This window comes from Hypanus sabinus, chromosome 12, assembly GCF_030144855.1.
Source record: "Hypanus sabinus isolate sHypSab1 chromosome 12, sHypSab1.hap1, whole genome shotgun sequence".
Classification (NCBI taxonomy): Eukaryota; Metazoa; Chordata; class Chondrichthyes; order Myliobatiformes; family Dasyatidae; genus Hypanus; species Hypanus sabinus.
The window spans coordinates 42113246-42131688 of record NC_082717.1 but is presented as its reverse complement, the minus strand read 5'-3'; positions in this window follow the sequence as shown (position 1 = coordinate 42131688).

Sequence of the window (18443 nt, the reverse complement as noted above, 5' to 3'; positions counted from 1 at the left end):
ACAGTTAAAATATTCTAACAATTGAATGATCAAATGATTAATTAATCAAAATTTAAGCACACAGTTCAGCAATAAGAGAATATCAGTTTTTGAATTGCTCAAAGGAAAATATGTTTGCCTTTAATTTTAAATCATCTGATGAAAAACGTTCCACTTCAGTGATCTCAGAAAATGCAATTTAAAATTGTCATTGTGCTCAAATTTTTGTGTAGCCTTGGCCTTATTTCTGAAACATATATGAGACTCTTCAGAAAGAAAGGGAGAGGAAGTGAATCATTTCTCTTACCTTCACTCAGTCGCCCCACAACTGCAGGCTGCATCTCAAATCAGAGTGGCAGCAATGATGAATGTTCCTGCTTGCTGTCCATGGAAGCATGTCAAGTTAGTAAACTAATATAATTCATAGAGATGATGGTCCCAACATTTGGAAGAGGTAGTCTGAACACAGAAGACGTGTTCTGAAAGCAAGAGGAAGGTCTTCAGATATGGCCAGACATCAGATTCTGTAAGATGGACCCGAAGGAGGAGGCAGGGAATGACTGTGGCTGGCAGAAACTGGTTTGGAACACTTTACTTTAAAACTCTGATAGTGTGAACAATTAACACATTAAGGAATTAATGTGATAATTTGCAATAGTCTGGAACTCCATTCTTAACCATTACACAACCATACCCCTTTGGTGATTTGTATAGTTACACAAATGTACTGTTTATTCTTATTTAATGTATTGCCCTTTCTCTTGGACAGCTCAGTGAACAAGTTAACATAAGAACATAAGAAATAGGAGCAGGAGTAGGCCATCTGGCCCATCGAGCCTGCCCCACCATTCAATAAGATCATGGCTGATCTGTTCGTAAACTCAGCTCCATTTACCAGCCTTTTCCCCATAACCCTTAATTCCCTTACTATGTAAAAATCTATCTAATTGTATCTTAAATATATTTAATGAAGAAGCCTCATCTGCTTCCCTGGGCAGAGAATTCCACAGATTCACCACTCGCTGGGAAAAACAGTTTCTCCTCATCTCCATCCTAAATCTTCTCCCCTGAATCTTGAGGCAATGTCCCCTAGTTCTCGTCTCACCTACCAACAGAAACAACTTTCCTACTTCCTGCAATTTATCTATCCCTTTCAAAATTTGATATGTTTCTATAAGATCTCTTCTCATTCTGTTGAATTCTAGAGAGTATAGTCCCAGGCAACTCAATTGCTCTTCAGAGATTAACCCCTTCATCTCTGGAATCAACCTGGTGAACCTTCAAAGCCAGTATATCCTTTCTCAAGTATGGAGACCACAACTGCACACAGAAGCTTGCCTTCTGAATAATCTGTTGGACTTCCAAGCCAACTTTTTGCAATTCATGAACAAGTACTCCCGAGTCCCTCTGCACAACAGCATGCTGCAACCTTTCACCATTTAACTAATAAACTGCTCTTCTATTATTCCTTCCAAAGTGGATGATCTCGCATTTACCAATGTTGTATTCCATCTACCAGACCTTGGCCCCCTCACTTAACCTATCTATATCCCTCTGCAGACTCTCCACATCCTCTGTACAATTTGCTTTTCCACTCAGTTCAGTGTCATCAGCAAATTTTGCTACGCTACACTCAGTCCCCTCTTACAAATCATCAATGTAAATGGTAAACAGCACAGGCCCAGCACTGACCCCTGCGGCACCCCACTCACCACTGACTGCCAATCGGAGAAACACCCATTTATACCAACTCTCTGTCTTCTATTGGTTAATCAATCCACTATCCATGACAATACACCTCCACTGGCTCCATGCATCTGTATCTTATTTATAAGTCTCTTGTGTGGCACCTTATCGAACGCCTTCTGGAAATCCAAGTACACGACATCCACCTGTTCCCCTCTTTCCACTGCACTCCTTATGTCCTCCATGAACTCCAGTAAGTTTGTCAAACAGGACCTGCCCTTTCTGAATCCATGCTGCGTCTGTCTAATGGAACCACTCCTTTCCAAATTTTTTGCTACTTCTTCCTTAATGACAGCTTCAAGCATTTTCCTGACTACAGATGTTAAGCTAACTGGCCTGTAGTTGCCTGTCTTTTGCCTACATCTTTTTTTTAAAAGTGGCGTGACATTTGCTGTCTTCCAATCTGCCGGGACCTGCCCAGAATCTAGAGAGTTTTGATAAATGATTACCAATGCATCTTCTATAACCTCCACCAATTCCCTCAGTACCCTGGAATGCATCCCATCAGGACCAGGGGACTTATCTACCTTCAGGCCCTCTAGTTTGCTCATCACTATCTCTTCAGTGACAGTGATTTTAGCAAGGTCCTCACCTCCCATTTTGTCCATAACATTATTCTTTGGCGTATTAGATGTGTCCTCCACCGTGAACACCGACACAAAATAGTTGTTCAATGCCTCAGCCATTTCCTTTTCACCCAATATCAATTTCCCCTTCTCATCTTAACAATGATTTAGGAGCTCAGACTGTTGCGTAATGAGCAAAGAGGAACTGATCCTGTTTCTGGAGTGGAGATGATGTTGGTTGAACTGTAGGTCAGTGCTTGATTAGTCCTCCACAGGAAGCTTGTAGGAGGTGATGTGCAGTATTAGAAAGATTGAAGAAGTATTTTTTCACATGCTGGCAAAATGTTGCACCCTTGATTAACACTGGTCTCTGCTGAGATTGGACACATTATGGACTGTTTACCTAACTTTAAACATTCATAAAACAAAGGACTGCTGTCTGCCTGCTCCTTCTCTAAAGCAGCACCTCCAAAATTTAAGAATTCAAGGTGAATCCTTGGAAAATATGGATATTGCTGCATATTTTGAGAGCAATTTCTCAGCAAGGGCAACCTTGAAGATGAAATTTACCATTAACATCAGAATTATAGATAGTCTTTGGCTGTATGAGAAACAGAGACCAAGATCTCAAATCTTGTAGTATATTAGAACTTTGCAAAGTTTTTGACAAGAACAGGTCATTTGGTCCAACAAAGCTTGTCAAATTCCTATTCACATCATGTGTTGAAATAACTATCAAGTTTAGATTTGAAAGTCTCCAAGTTACTACACTCAACTACACAACTAGGTAGTTTGTTCCATGTGTCCACAGCTCACTGTGTAAAGAAATGCTTCCTGATGTAAGTCTGAAATCTCCCCTTAACCGGTCTCCACCTATGGCCCCGTGTCCTTTATGATGGATTAGTTTTGAAGTAGCAGCTGGCATCCACCTTACAAATACCCCCAATGATTTTGGATGTGTCCTCTCATTCTACATCTACTTAGGCTAAGAAGATTTAATTTGTCGAACGTTTCTTCATAGCTCATACCCTGTAGACCTGGACTGAGTCTAGTTGCCCTGCATGCTCTCCAGTGCCCTCACATCTCTCTCACAATACGGAGACCAAAACTGTACACAGTATTCAAGGTGTGGCCTCATAAGTGCATTATACAGCTGAAGGAGAACACCTCTAGACCTGAACTCCACTGACAGCACTATATTCTATTAGCCTTCCTAATCGCTCTTGTGCATTGTTCAGAGGTTGATAGTGATGAGTCTACCAGATTGCCCAAATCCTTCTCAGACAGTGAACTTCTTAATTCAAGACCCCCATTGTTTATTTATATCTAATATTTCTACTTTCTATAGTAATACTTTACATTTACTTACATTAATTGTCGTCTATCATTCATCTGCCCACATCTGGATTTTGCTTAGACCTAACTGTATTGATTCTGCTGCCTAATTGTTGTCAGCCTGTCCCCCTAATATTGTGTCATCTGCAAACTTTACCAGTTTATTTGTCACGTGCTTACCCAAATCATTAATGTAACTGATCCTGAGAGAACCCCACTTTTAAAAACTTCGAGGTGTAAAAATGATCCCCTCACCATAACTTGCCGCATTTTGTTTCTGAGCCAATTCTGCACCCATTCACATTCCTTACCCTGAATCCCTACCTCCTGTAATTAGACTACAGTAAGCCTGACCCAGGACTTGAAGTGTATGGAGTACCCACTGCAGGCACTGACCACAGTGAAAATTCTGCCAAAAAATCCTTCAAACCCAACAGGAAAACTAGCAATGGCATCCTCTCCCAGGCCCCCGCACCAACAGTGAGGCCTTACTTACTGATGGTTAGACATGGCCTAAACCAGGTTCAGAACATGGGCACTTCCCAGGTTTTGTCACAGCAAAAAAGTTGCTAAGTGAAGATCTTTTCAGATTCTCACTGAAAAAGTGTAACATTCCCACAGGCTCAAGAAAGCCCTTGATCAAAATGGAGCAGGAACATCTTAGAATCTCAAGACCCATTGGAGGCGGGTAGACTCTTTGTGAAAATGGTGGAGGAAAGCACCATCTCCTATTCTAATGATGTGCTCCATCAAGGAACTCCTCTCTACCTGTGACGGAGGATATGTGTTTCACATTGCCCTGAGCAGCTAGTTGGGAATCCAGAGAAATAGAGAAACAATTCATTTTGAGCCCAACGAAGTGACTCAGAAAGATATTGCTTGTTTGCCCTGCATATTTTGTCTGGTGTGTATTCTGTATCTTATAATGCACGTAGTTCATTCACTTTCTGAATTTATGTTGCACTGTGTGTACACTATGGCCTAAACAGAGCTTTACATGTGTTGTCTGTGTATATTATGTGTGAGATTGTGCATATGTACTGTATGTAATGTGTCTGGGCACGTGTAGTATTGTAAGTGCAGTGTTTTATTGCTTACAGTTGTAATTCAATTGGAAAATTGATCAACAAAATGATTGCAGAATATAAACAATCAAGGCAGTTCTAATCTTTATTGCACAAACCTATAAATCTATAACGTAAAAAGCAAAATGTTATCGATGAGAATTCATACTTACAATAGGGAACCAGATTTACCTTCCCTGCCTCACCTATGGAAGCTACCTGGTGGATTTAATCGTGGCTCATTTTTCCATTTCATACTATTCACTAAAGGTACAGCCTGCATTTTCTGAACAAGCCATCTAGAAAAAAAATCTGATCCACAGTTATATATTACAAGGACAAACCTCTATCTGAAAAATAAGAACAGACAGTGTGTTAAATTCAATGCTAAGTTTCCAAAACCCAGGCACTCAGGAGAGCTAATGTTTTGAGCCATGGCTGTTTTCCACATTAAGACTGTCAAGACTTTAACAATTGCCTGTGTCTATCAGTCTACTGTGTTTCTTATTTCATTAATCATAAAGCCAGAGTCCTTTTCAAACAACGATGACTAATTCATTGGGGATGCCTATGGCTACTTGGGCTTGAAAAGAAATGGCAGTCTTATATGTTGTCATCAGAAAATAATAGAGCCCTCAGCTGTCTGCAAGATTACAACAGTAGGCTTGAACCTATATACCCTACATTACCCTTAGTTTTCACAAATAAGAGATCGTTCTATTCAGCTGTTCCAAGTTCCAACACAAAATCATCACCTAACCATCATGACGATGGGGTCCGCAGCAAGGGTTTTCACAGTTTGCACTATGATGGGCTGAATGGCTTTGCTCATCTGTTATTTATTATGTGGCATTTTATAATCATTCAGCTGTTAATTTTGTGAGAGTGATGTGTCAGCTGTTGCACTGCTAGCAGCAGACTTGCTCTGAGGCGGAATGCTGGTGGCTCAAGTCCAACGCCAGAGAACTAAGCACGAAATCCAGGCTAATGCAAGGCTGTGTGTCTTTCAGATGGGATAACAAGCTGAGTTCTTGCCTGCCCCCTCAGCTGGATGTATTTCAAAACAAAAAGGGCGAGGAATTCGTCAACAAATATTGCTCAAATATAATTATCTGGGCATTGACACATGGTTATTGGTAAGGACTTTCTGCATATAAATTGTTCTGTATATTTCAACAGTGATATACTTTGTAACTCTCATTTATCTTCTGCATTAGCTATGAAGAGCTTTTGGATGTGAAAGGTACTGTCTAATTCAGGTTTTTTCTTTTCAAGTACACATCCTTCTTTCTTCTTCATCTTTTATCTTTACGTTTGTGGAGAGCTTACTGATGTATATTTTTTATCTGGCTAAAATATGAGGTGGAGTCTGGGCTGCAAATGTTTTCAAGGAAGGTGATTTGAAGTATAATACGCCTTTCTTCATGGAAACGCTGGTTGCCAATTAGTGCTCCACCTAGTGGTCAGCAGAACACCTTCAGACAGGGCCAGTGAATTAAAGTAACACAATCTTGGGGCCTCAGTGCTCTAGTGTTAATTTGTAGGGTAAAAGAATATTGCCCAGAGTCACCTTGATTAGCAGCACCCGGCATGTAATATTACTATGAATGTGAGGACAAAGTGCCACCAGCTGCTACTGTTGTATACCATGTTTAGTACTACCTAGCAAGGATGATCGTCTTGGCATTGATTTGTGCTATTTTTAATCAAATAACAGTTACACAAACTTCATTCAGAAGATAGCCTTTATCAGAGAATATCCAGAATATTCACTTGCAGCTAAATAACATGCATTGAATTTTTTTATTAGTAGCCAAAGTTCTATCAGTACTTCACATCTGAATTCCAGTGAATATTTTTGGTCTGTTTATTTATGGAAGGATATCAATGCACCCAAAATAGTTAAGGGAATTTTTATCAAGGTTTAAAGTAAATTTATTACCAAAGTGCATATATGTCACCATATACTACCCGGAGATTTATTTTCCTGTGGGTACGCTCAATAAATCCGTAATAGAAAATAACCATAATAGAATTGATGAAGGACCACACCAACTTGTGAGTTCCACCAGTGTGCAAAAGACAACCAACTGTGCAAATACACAAATAAGTAAATAAATAAATAAATAAATAAATAAGCAATAAATACTGGGAACATGAAATGACATCTCCTTGACAGTGAGTCCATTGTTTGTGGGAACATTTCAGTGATGGGACAAGTGAAGTTGAGAGAAGTTATTCCCTTTGGTTCAAGACTCTGATGGTTGAGGGGCAATAACGGCTTCTGAACTTGATGGTGTGAGTTCTGAGGCTCCTGTATTGCCTTCCTGATGGCAGCAGCTGCAAGAAGAGCGCATGGCCTCAGTGGTGGGGGAATCCTGGTGAGAGATACTGTTTTCTTGCGACAATGCTTTATGTAAATATGCCTAATGGTGGGAGGGTTTTACCCATGATAGATTGGACCATATCCACTACCTTTTTGGGGTTTTCCATTCAAGGGCATTGCTGTTTCCATACTAGGCAGTGATTCAACCAGTCTGTATACTCTCCACTACTTTCCTATAGAAGTTTATCAAAGTTTCAGATGTCATGCCAAATCTTTGCAAACTTCTAAGGAAGAAGAGGCACTGGCATGTTTTCTTTGTAATTGCACTTCCATACTGACCCAGAACAGGTCCTCTGAAATAATAAAATTCAAAGTTGCTGACCCTCTCCACCTCAGATCCTCTGATGAGGACTGTCTCATGGACCTCTCATTCCCTCGTCCTGAAGTCAATAATCAGCTCCTTGGTCTTGCTGACATATAGTACAAGATTGTTGTTGTGACAACATTCAGCCAGATTTTCAATCTCCTTACTATATGCTGATTTGTTACCACTTTTGATTTGGTCAGTTAAAACTGAATATGACATTAGAGCTGTGCTTAACTACAAGGTAAGCAATGTTCCCTTTAAATTGTAATGACCAGTGTGCACAAAAGTCTTGTGCTGTGCATTTTTTTGCCCAGTGACAATAACATGTGCTGAATTTTATATAGCAAGGTATTCATTTTAATAACTAGCAAAACACTGTCAATAAGAACTTCGATCTCCTCTGGGTTTGATCATTTTTGCTCTCGTTCATCTGCACTCTCATAAAACACACGTATCAGGCCAGTAATGGGCAATGAAGGATTTTCTCGCCAGAGCTTTTCCATGTGTGATTTGCTTGCTGAATGGCACTTTAAAAAGTCAAATTTCTAAATATTAGTTCACTTCTTCCCACTTGCAAATTCTTCAGCAACTTTTGTATCACAATACACACAGGTAGTACCATTTCCTGTGATGTCCATAAATATTTCTTGTAGCTGCATCTTCCTGATCTCATGAGCTTTCAGTGTAGCAATTTCTACTGTTTCATTAAGCTATTCCACTTTTACTAAACTAGCAGTCATTTTGTGCTTCGTGCCCTTTGCTTCTTTGGAATTCAACATTGAAAATCAGTAACTTCTTCAATGAATACAGTTTAAATAAGCCAGTTCTAACATCTGCAAATAAATTATCATAAACTCCACGTTGTCAACATCGTCCGTATCAGAAACTGGAAAAGGAAATTTGAAAGTGTACACTCGTGAAATGTACTTAACATGCCATTGAAGTAGAGGGTGTCAACCTTTTGTGTGCATTTCCTTTTATAGTAGTAGCAAAAGATGCATGCATGCGCATGCGTGCACACCTTAGAGGGAATGTTGGTCATATTAACTTTAAATAGTGCAGGGAGCTAAGCACACAGTTTTGTGGTACACCTGTGCTGATGGAGATTGTGGAGATGTTGTTTCCAATCCAAACTGACTGGTGTATGCAAGTGAGGAAATCAAGGATCTAATTGCACAAAGATGTAAATTGAAAATTATTGATTAGTTCTGAGTGTATGATGGGATTGAATGTTGAGCTGCAGTTTAATGAAGGGCTATCCAGATGTTCTAGATTTGAGTGTAGAGCCAATGAGATAGCATCTTAGCATCTGCAGTGGATCAATTGCTCTGGTAGGTGAATTGGAGCGTATCTAAATTGCTTCTCTGGCAAGAGTTGATATGTTTCATCACCATCGTCTCAAAACACTATCACTGTGGATATAAGTGCTACTGGATGATTGTCAATCAGGCAGGTTACTACATTATTCATAGACACTGATATAAGTGAAATTTGCTTGAAACAGATGGGTACCTCAAACTGCCAAAGCGAGAGATTAAAGATCTCAATGAACACTCCAGCCGGTTGAGCAGAGCAGGTCTTTAGTACTTGGCCAGGAATCCCACCTGATCCAGAGGCTTTTCATGGGTTCACCCTCCTGAAGGCTGTTCACAACAGCTTCAGAGTTTGAAATCACAGAATCATCAGGGGCTGTGGGAGTTTGTGTTGGTTCCTTCATGTTTTGATGGTCAAAGTGAACATAGAAGGCATTAAGCTCATCTGGAGGCAAAGTCCTGTTGTTACCTACGTCACTTGTTTTAATTTTATTAGAGGCGATAACATACAAGCTTTGCTACAATTGTTGAGCATCCTTCATTGATTCAAGTTTAGTCCAGAGTTGCCACTTCACCCATGATGTATCTTTCCAGAGATTGTACCAGGACCTCTTGGAATTTTCATGGTCACCAGACTTGAATGCCTCAGAAAGACTCTGAATAATTTTGTGGGGACACATCTACAACTATTTTAATAAAGCCTGTGACAACCATGGTGTATTCATACAGATCCACAGACTTATACTTGGAATGAGCAGATACTCCCTTGAGGAAATGTTTAACAGGCCAGGCTTGTTCCAGCTGGAGATTAGAAGAGTGAGAGGGGACTTCACTGAAATATCTAAAGTCCTGAGGGGTCTGACAGTAGAAAGGTACTTCCTCGTATGTGATAATGAATACCAAAGGCTTAGATGGGTTTTGTGTTTCACATCTGAGGCTTTGAAACTCTCTTTGGAACTCTCTTCCCTGCAGGACAGTGGAAGCAGGATCTTTTACTATGTATAAAGCAGCGAATAATGGAAACTGATAAACAAGGGAATGTGAATTGAGGGACAGAATGACTTACTGTGCCTATTTGCATGTTTGTATGGACTTCTTTCACATAATAGACTCACAGAGAGATACAGCAGAGAAAATGAGCTTTTGGCCCACCAAATCTGCATGAACTATCAAGAACTCATTTTTACACTGATCTTACCAGTGTCTGTTTTATTCTCTCCACATTTTGACGTCCTCCCCAGATTCCTCCATTCATCTCTGCACCTGGGACAATTTAGAATGGTGAATTAACTTGCCCACCTGCAGTTTTTTTGCAATGTTGGAAGAAACTAAATTATCAAGAGGAAACCCAGTCACAGAGAGAATGTGTAATTTCCACACAGTCAGCAGTGGACAGGATTGCACCAAGTGCAGGGGCTGTGACCTACTTACTGCCGTTACACCACTGGCATTTAGGGTAGCAATGAAGGTGCTCCTTCTCAGGGCTTCCTTCATTGTGTCAGTAGCTTCCACTCAGTTTTCACTGCTGTCAGCCATACAAGTCCCAGGTGGAGCCTCAGGAACATCATCACACTCAGATGTAGAAGGATTCTTCATTGATGTATCAGTAACAACTTTATTTTACCAGTGCAGGTTGTTAGCCCTGAGCTGAACCCTTGAACCTGGAGGACCAATATGCCATTCTTAGTCTGGCCTCTGCCCTTTGACCTGCTTGACATGACTGATGCTACCAAGAGCCAAAGCAAAAAGGCCTGACTCCAGCCAACATAGCTCTCCAGGTTACTGAGGCACGCAAACCTCTGAGGCTACAAATGAGACTCCAGGATGGTATGTTGCCTCCCTGGTGCAAGGGGCAAGGATGTCTCTGAGCAGCTGCAGGACATTCTGGAATGGGAGGGTGAATAGCCAGTGGTCGTGGTGCACATAGGTACCAACGATATAGGTAAAAAATGGGATGAGGTCCTTCAAGGTGAATTTAGGGAGTTAGGAGATAAACTAAAAAGTAGGACCACAAAGGTAATAATCTCTAGATTACTACCAGTGCCACGTGCTAATCAGAGTAGAAATAGGAAGATATTTCAGATGAATACGTGGCTTGAAAAATGGTGCAAGGGGGAGGGATTCAAATTTCTGGGGCATTGGAACCAGATCTGGGGGAGGTAGGACCAGTATAAACAGGATGGTCTGCACCTGGGCTGGACTGCAACCAATGTCCTAGGGGGAGCGTTTGCTACTGCTGTTCAGGAGGCTTTAAACTAATGTGGCAGGGGGATGGAAAAGTGCAGAGAGACAGAGGGGTGTAAAATGAGGGTAGAAGCAAAAAGTAGTAAGGTGAAAAGTAAAAGTGGCAGGCAGGCAAATCCAGGGCAAAAAGCAAAAAGAGCCACTTTTCAACATAATTGTATAAGGGCTAAGAGTGTTGTAAAAACAACCCTGAAGGCTTTGTGTGTCAATGCGAGGAGCATTCGTAACAAGGTGGATGAATTGAATGTGCAGATAGTTATTAATGAATATGATATAGTTGGATCACAGAGACATGGCTCCAGGGTGACCAAGGATAGGAGCTCAACATCCAGGGATATTCAATATTCAGGAGGGATAGACAGGAAAGAAAAGGAGGTGGGGTAGCATTGCTGGTTAGAGAGGAGATTAACGCAATAGGAAGGAAGAACTGGAGGATGTGGAATCGATATAGCTGCATAACACTAAGGGGCAGAAAACACTGGTGGGAGTTGTGTACAGGCCACCTAACAATAGTAGTGAGGTTGGGGATGGCATTAAACAGGAAATTAGAAATGCATGCAATAAAGGAACAGTAGTTATAATGGATGACTTCAATCTACATATAGATTGGGTGACCCAAATTGGTAAGGGTGCTGAGGAAGAGGATTTCTTGGAATATATGCCGGATGGTTCTCTGAATTAACATGTCGAGGAACCAACTAGAGAGCAGGCCATTCTAGGTTGGGTATTGAGCAATGAGGAAGGGTTAGTTAGCAATCTTGTCGTGCGAGGCCCCTTGGGTAAGAGTGACAATAATATGGTGGAATTCTTCATTAAGATGGAGAGTGACATAGTTAATTCAGAAACAAAGGTTCTGAACTTAAAGAAGGGTAACTTTGAAGGTATGAGAATTAGCTAAGATAGACTGGCAAATGATACTTCAAGGGTTGACGGTGGATATGCAATGGCAAGCATTTAAAGACCACATGGATGAACTACCACAATTGTTCATCCCAGTTTGGCAAAAGAATAAACCAGGGAAGGTAGTGCACCCGTGGCTGACAAGGGAAATTAGGGATAGTATCAAGTCCAAAGAAGAACCATATAAATTAGCAAGAAAAAGCGTCACACCTGAGGACTGGGAGAAACTCAGAGACCAGCAGAGGAGGACAAAGGGCTTAATTAGGAAAGGGAAAAAAAATTATGAGAGAAAGCTGGCAGGGAACATAAAAACTGACTGTAAAAGCTTTTATAGATAAGTGAAAAGAAAAGGATTGGTCAAGACAAATGTAGGTCCTTTACAGTCAGAAACAGGTGAATTGATCATAGGGAACAAAGACATGGCAGACCAATTGAATAACTACTTTGGTTCTGTCTTCACTAAGGAGGACATAAATAATCTTCCGGAAATAGTAAGGGACCGAGGGTCTAGTGAGATGGAGGAACTGAGGGAAATACATGTTAGTAGGGAAGTGGTGTTAGGTAAATTGAAGGGATTAAAGACAGATAAATTTCTAGAGCTAGATGGGTCTGCATCCCAGAGTGCTTAAGGAAGTAGCCCAAGAAATAATGGATGCATTAGTAATAATTTTTTAAAACTCCTTAGATTCTGGATTAGTTCCTGAGGATTGGAGGGTGGCTAATGTAACCCCACTTTTTAAAAAAGGAGGGAGAGAGAAACCGGGGAATTATAGACCGGTTAGTCAGACATTGGTGGTGCGGAAAATGCTAGAGTCGGTTATCAAAGATGTGATAACAGCACATTTGGAAAGAGGTGAAATCATCGGACAAAGTCAGCATGGATTTGTGAAAGGAAAATCATGTCTGACGAATCTTATAGAATTTTTTGAAGATGTAACTAGTAGAGTAGATAGGGGAGAGCCAGTGGATGTGGTATATTTAGATTTTCAAAAGGCTTCTGACAAGGTCCCACACAGGAGATTAATGTGCAAACTTAAAGCACATGGTATTGGGGGTATGGTATTGATGTGGATAGAGAAATGGTTGGCAGACAGGAAGCAAAGAGTGGGAATAAATGGGACCTTTTCAGAATGGCAGGCAGTGACTAGTGGGGTACCGCAAGGCTCAGTGCTGTGACCCTAGTTGTTTACAATATATATTAATGATTTAGACGAGAGAATTAAATGCAGCAACTCCAAGTTTGCGGATGACACGAAGCTGGGTGGCGGTGTTAGCTGTGAGGAGGATGCTAAGAGGATGCAGGGTGACTTGGATAGGTTAGGTGAGTGGGCAAATTCATGGCAGATGCAATTTAATGTGGATAAATGTGAGGTTATCCACTTTGGTTGCAAGAACAGGAAAATAGATTATTATCTGAACGATGGCTGATCAGGAAAAGGGGAGATGCAACGAGACCTGGGTGTCATTGTACACCAGTCATTAAAGGTGGGCATGAAGGTACAGCAGGCTGTGAAAAAGGCAAATGGTATGTTGGCATTCATAGCAAAAGGATTTGAGTACAGGATCAGGGAGGTTCTACTGCAGTTGTACTAGGCCTTGGTGAGACCGCACCTAGAATATTGTGTGCAGTTTTGGTCCCTTAATCTGAGGAAAGACATTTTTGCCATAGAGGGAGTACAGAGAAGGTTCACCAGATTGATTCCTGGGTTGGCAGGACTTTCATATGATGAAAGACTGGATTGACTAGGCTTATACCCACTGGAATTTAGAAGATTGAGGGGGGATCTTATTGAAACGTATAAAATTCTAAAGGGTTTGGACAGGCTAGATGCAGGAAGATTGTTTCCGATGTTGGGGAAGTCCAGAATGAGGGGTCACAGTTTAAGGATAAAGTTTAAGGAAGCCTTTTAGGACCGAGATGAGGAAAAACTTCTTCACACAGAGAGTGGTGAATCTGTGGAATTCTCTGCCACCGGAAACAGTTGAGGCCGGTTCATTGGCTATATTTAAGAGGAATTTAGATATGGCCCTTGTGGCTAAAGGGATCAGTGGGTATGGAGAGAAAGCAGGTACAGGGTTCTGAGTTGGATGATCAGCCATGATCATACTGAATGGCGGTGCAGGCTCAAAGGGCCGAATGGCCTACTCCTGCACCTATTTTCTATGTTACTGTGTTAAACCACGACAAGGTTGTGGTCAACTTGGAGGAGGAACTGTGAGGTGGCAAATCAACTAGCTGTGCCACAGAACCACTCCATGAGATGACATTGAGTTAAATGTCTTTTGCTGATTCAACTGAACTGGCTTCTTAGGGCAGGTGGCTGTTAATTAGGATCAGATTTAGCTCCTGATAAAGGCCTTGAAGGTGAATATGCTGGACTGATAAATGTACACTGACTGAATAAAGTCTCCTCTTGTGTCTGTGACCTTGTCTTGCGATTTCTCTGCAATCCACTAATTCCACTAAACTAACAAAGGTTTCCTTATACTGCTTCACTCATCTCAAACATGATGAGCAGAGGTTTTATTCTCAGCTGTTAACTGACCTCTTATTGCTACCACAAATACTTTAGTTGCTGCTCAGTTGCCAGTTGACTCCAGATTTAAAAAGGGTCTGTTCAAATGTAAACAATAGTTGCAAATATCGTTCAGGCCTCTTGAGTGAAAGCAGGTTATACAGAACTGACTAAAGAGGAGCAGGAGTCGGAGCACACATTTTTAACACTTTCACTCAAGACAAACTAAGGGTAAAGGGAGTATGCACTTGTAAAGTGAAGGGAAGAAAATAAATGAAGTTTTAGCTTATTTAAGATGATTTTCCTATGATGAATTCTTCACATTTGTTAGATTTTGGCACACAAATAGATTTGGTAATAAAATCACATGATTTGAGTAGCCAAAAACAATCTGTATTGACATATGATTAAAAACTGTAGTGTCAGAAGGAAGTAGGCAGATTAAAACTAGCCAGCTAGCAGATGTCAGCTTGTATCATTTTTGTTTCTTTTACTTCTCTGCTAGGGCGGAACGGTAGCTTAACAGTTAGCATTATGCTTTACAGTGCCAATTATCAGAAGGTCAGCCTCCAATTCCCACTGCAGCCTGCAAGGAGACTGTAAGCTCTCCTCATTCCCATGTGGGTTCCTTCCGCATGTTCTGCTTTTGGCCTACATTCCAAAGACTCACAGGTTAGCGTTAGTAAGCTGAGGGCATGCTATGTTGGTGCCAGACACATCCTTGGACTATGTTGGACAAAAAAAAACCTCATTTCACTATATGTTTTGATGTTACATTTGACAAATATAGTTAAATTTTCTGGTTAATCTTCCAATGACCTGTAAAGTAAAGTATTCTATCTTCTGCTGCTTAAATGTACGGATATAATTCTGTGTCACACAAATCATTAAGGGCAAGAAATAATGGGCATTTCAACATTACTTATGCATCATTAGACTGGTGCAGTTATTTGATTCACAAAATCTGATTTTATTTTACACAAGAACAAATTGTAATAACTAAAATTCAATCAATAGTTTGATGCTATCAGGGCACAATATTTATGAATTGGTCTCTCTCTCTCCCTCTCAATGCTGCCAGAATTCTGGGTTTTGGGCAAGGTTTAACTTACGTGGTTTGTGGATTGGATTCTGTAGTTCATGTTACGATGTGTTTCTGCTTTCTGGTTGCTGCTTTTTATTGTTATTTTGGGTGATTTTCAATCAGGGCAACCAGCTGATCTGAATGAATATGCCTGGACTCTTTCAATTGTTTCATTTTATATTCTGTGTTTTTCGGGTTGTTGCCATTTTCCCCATTTGTTTTTATTGCTCAAGGAAGGTTGATGTTTTACTTTAAACAGGTTCCATGGTTTTCTTTGTTTTGTGGTTGTCTGTGGGGAAGACAAACCTCAGGGTTGTATACTGTATGCATACTTTGATAATTAATGTACTTTGAATCTTTGATCACAGAACAGTAACAAAGCCAAGTGTCACAGCCTATGTTGAAGTCACACACCTCCCTTGGAACAAATTAACAGCTCAATAACAATTCTGAGTTTATTTCTAGTTCTTTGCACAAGAAAGAATATAATACTTATATTATTGTTTGAAAACAGGCTTACAAGCTGAGGTCCCAACCACCAGGGTTATGAACATCGGATGAAATGAAGGAGAATTCTCCACTAGTGCCAACAGTTGCAAGCCCTGCACTGAAAATGAGGCTAGCAAATTTAACTTTAAAATAGATTCACGGAATCAGAGTGCACAAAAGGATGTATGTACAGTTTATTTTCTTTCTTTTCCACCTATGATCTTTGAAGAAAATATCCAATTATTCCTATTCCTCCACTGTTTACACAGCTCTGAAATATGTTCGTGCATATCGAATCCATATAAAGCTTACCATTTAACCTGCTGATGGTTCTCTTTCATAGAACATAGAAAATCTACAGCCATAACAATCCATACATTATATACTGATGCAGCTTTTTAATATACGTAGCTTTATCCATTAAGAAAGAGTTATCACCATTCTGTGATCATGCTTGCTACTGATTTTGCAAACTTTTCCAAAATCATTTCTTCCTCAGGTAATAGGGACTATCCAATTTTCTTTCTGTCATTTTCTGATTCTAAGTCACTGCTCGTTTGTGCACAATGGTATACAGTATGTGCTGTGAAATGAGATTCATATCTAAAAATGCATAGGTCTGGAAGAGAGCACTTACAGCCAGTGTTACTGGCTTTCTGCTTCCCCATCTGCTCTTAACATACACCTGACAGAACAACATAGCTCAAATTCAGACCCTTTGGCCCACAATGAATTTGAATTGCATTACATTGCATTTGGATCACATACTTAATAGCTTTCAATTTGATTTGCAAAAGAAGAATGGGATTTCGTTGTTAATCTCCCAAGAAAGCTAAATCAGGGACAAGTTCTTGTAATCAAACCAACAGTAACTAATCAAATCTCTGAAGTGTTTCATGGACTCACAGGCTTGGTTTATGCGCTTTCAAAAGGTGGGATGATATCCTCAGGAACTTGAAAGCTTAAGGTGTGATTGCATTAAAATATTAAGAGGTTTGTTGGGATATCTCAGCAAGGAAATATTTCCAATAATCTAAGATGAGGGAGCATGACCCAAAAAAAAGGGTAATGGTTTGAAAACCACTTTTGCAATTATTTTAACTCAGTAATTGAATTAAAATCTATCATTTATATTTTTTTTGAACACAAGATTTATTAATGTATATGAAGAAAAAACAGATATGTATTTGGAGTTAGGTCTCAAGTCATTGCTGGAGGGAATTCGGAGGAACAGGACTGACCAACATTTGAATAGACAGAGTCTGCTTAGGAGGAGTAAGCATGACTTTGTCATATGTAGTGACATGTTTGATGAATCTTTTAGAGTCTTTTGAAGAAGTAACCAGAAAGCTAGATGAGGGTAGGGCAGTGTATATTGTTTATTTGGACTTGAGCAAGGCCTTGGATAAGACCCTCTAAGTAAGCTGGTCTGGAAGGTTAGATCCCATGGAATCCAGGGCAAGATAGTCAGATGGATTCAAAATTGGCTGAGAGGAAGGAAGCAGGGGTTGGTGGTTAAAGTTTGTTTCTCAGAATGGAAGGGCTGGGCCAGTGACAAGTGCAGGGTAATGTGATTAAGTTGGGATTCACTATAAGAGGCTGGTTTGATGTGATTATGTAATTACATAAAGTACTTTTACTGGACTTTGTGTTCAGCTTTTTGGAGTTCAGTAAATAGGTTACCACGTTTTTTCTCTTAAATATATAATTCTTCACATTGTTTTACTTGTGAGAAATTACATTGGTGACCTCGATGCTCTAGGACAATTCCAGAGTTATTGAACATGTCAGCCAACACAGTTGCTTTGAATCTGCTGGAGTTTTAGGAGTAAAATGCCAATGCTTGGTTTGTACAAGCTGAGGCTCAATTCACACAGTGAGGAACCACCACATACCACACTAAGTTCTACTATGTGGTAGTGTTGCTCAGAAACTCCATGGCTGCGAGAGTGGTGAGTCTACTAGAACACCCGCCTGAACATGATAAATATCGATGGTGGAAAACTCACCCTTTTATGGGCTTTTGAACCTCTGGAGTCTGAGCAGTTGCTTTCCTTGCCCAGCCTTGGTGATGCTAAGCAAATGAACCTCTCTGGCAAAATCACCATCCTTTTTTTATTTTTAAAGAGCACTTCATGCAGCAAAAGCCTGATCAAGTTTGCACAGCCCCCGGTGATGCACCCATGAAAGACTATAGGGAGCTTGCTAAAATGGCGATAATCTACACTCAGCCAGGCGGTGATGCATAATTCCTCCTCTTTTCTGTGCCTTAATAAGCCCAGTAAGCAAGGCCTCTAACATAAGCATGCAAAGCAGGCTATTAGTTAATGATGCGGAACAGATGATGCTGGGTCTGTGTTTTTACCACGTTCGCTTTGGTACGAATGCTAGGAAGAGTCAACCACCTTGCAATTTTGACAGTACAGCAGATGGCTGACATTAGGTTTGGGGGAGATGGGATTTCTCTCCTGTGCGATGTCTCAACCAGTCGCACTAGCCACGTAGTGCCCACAA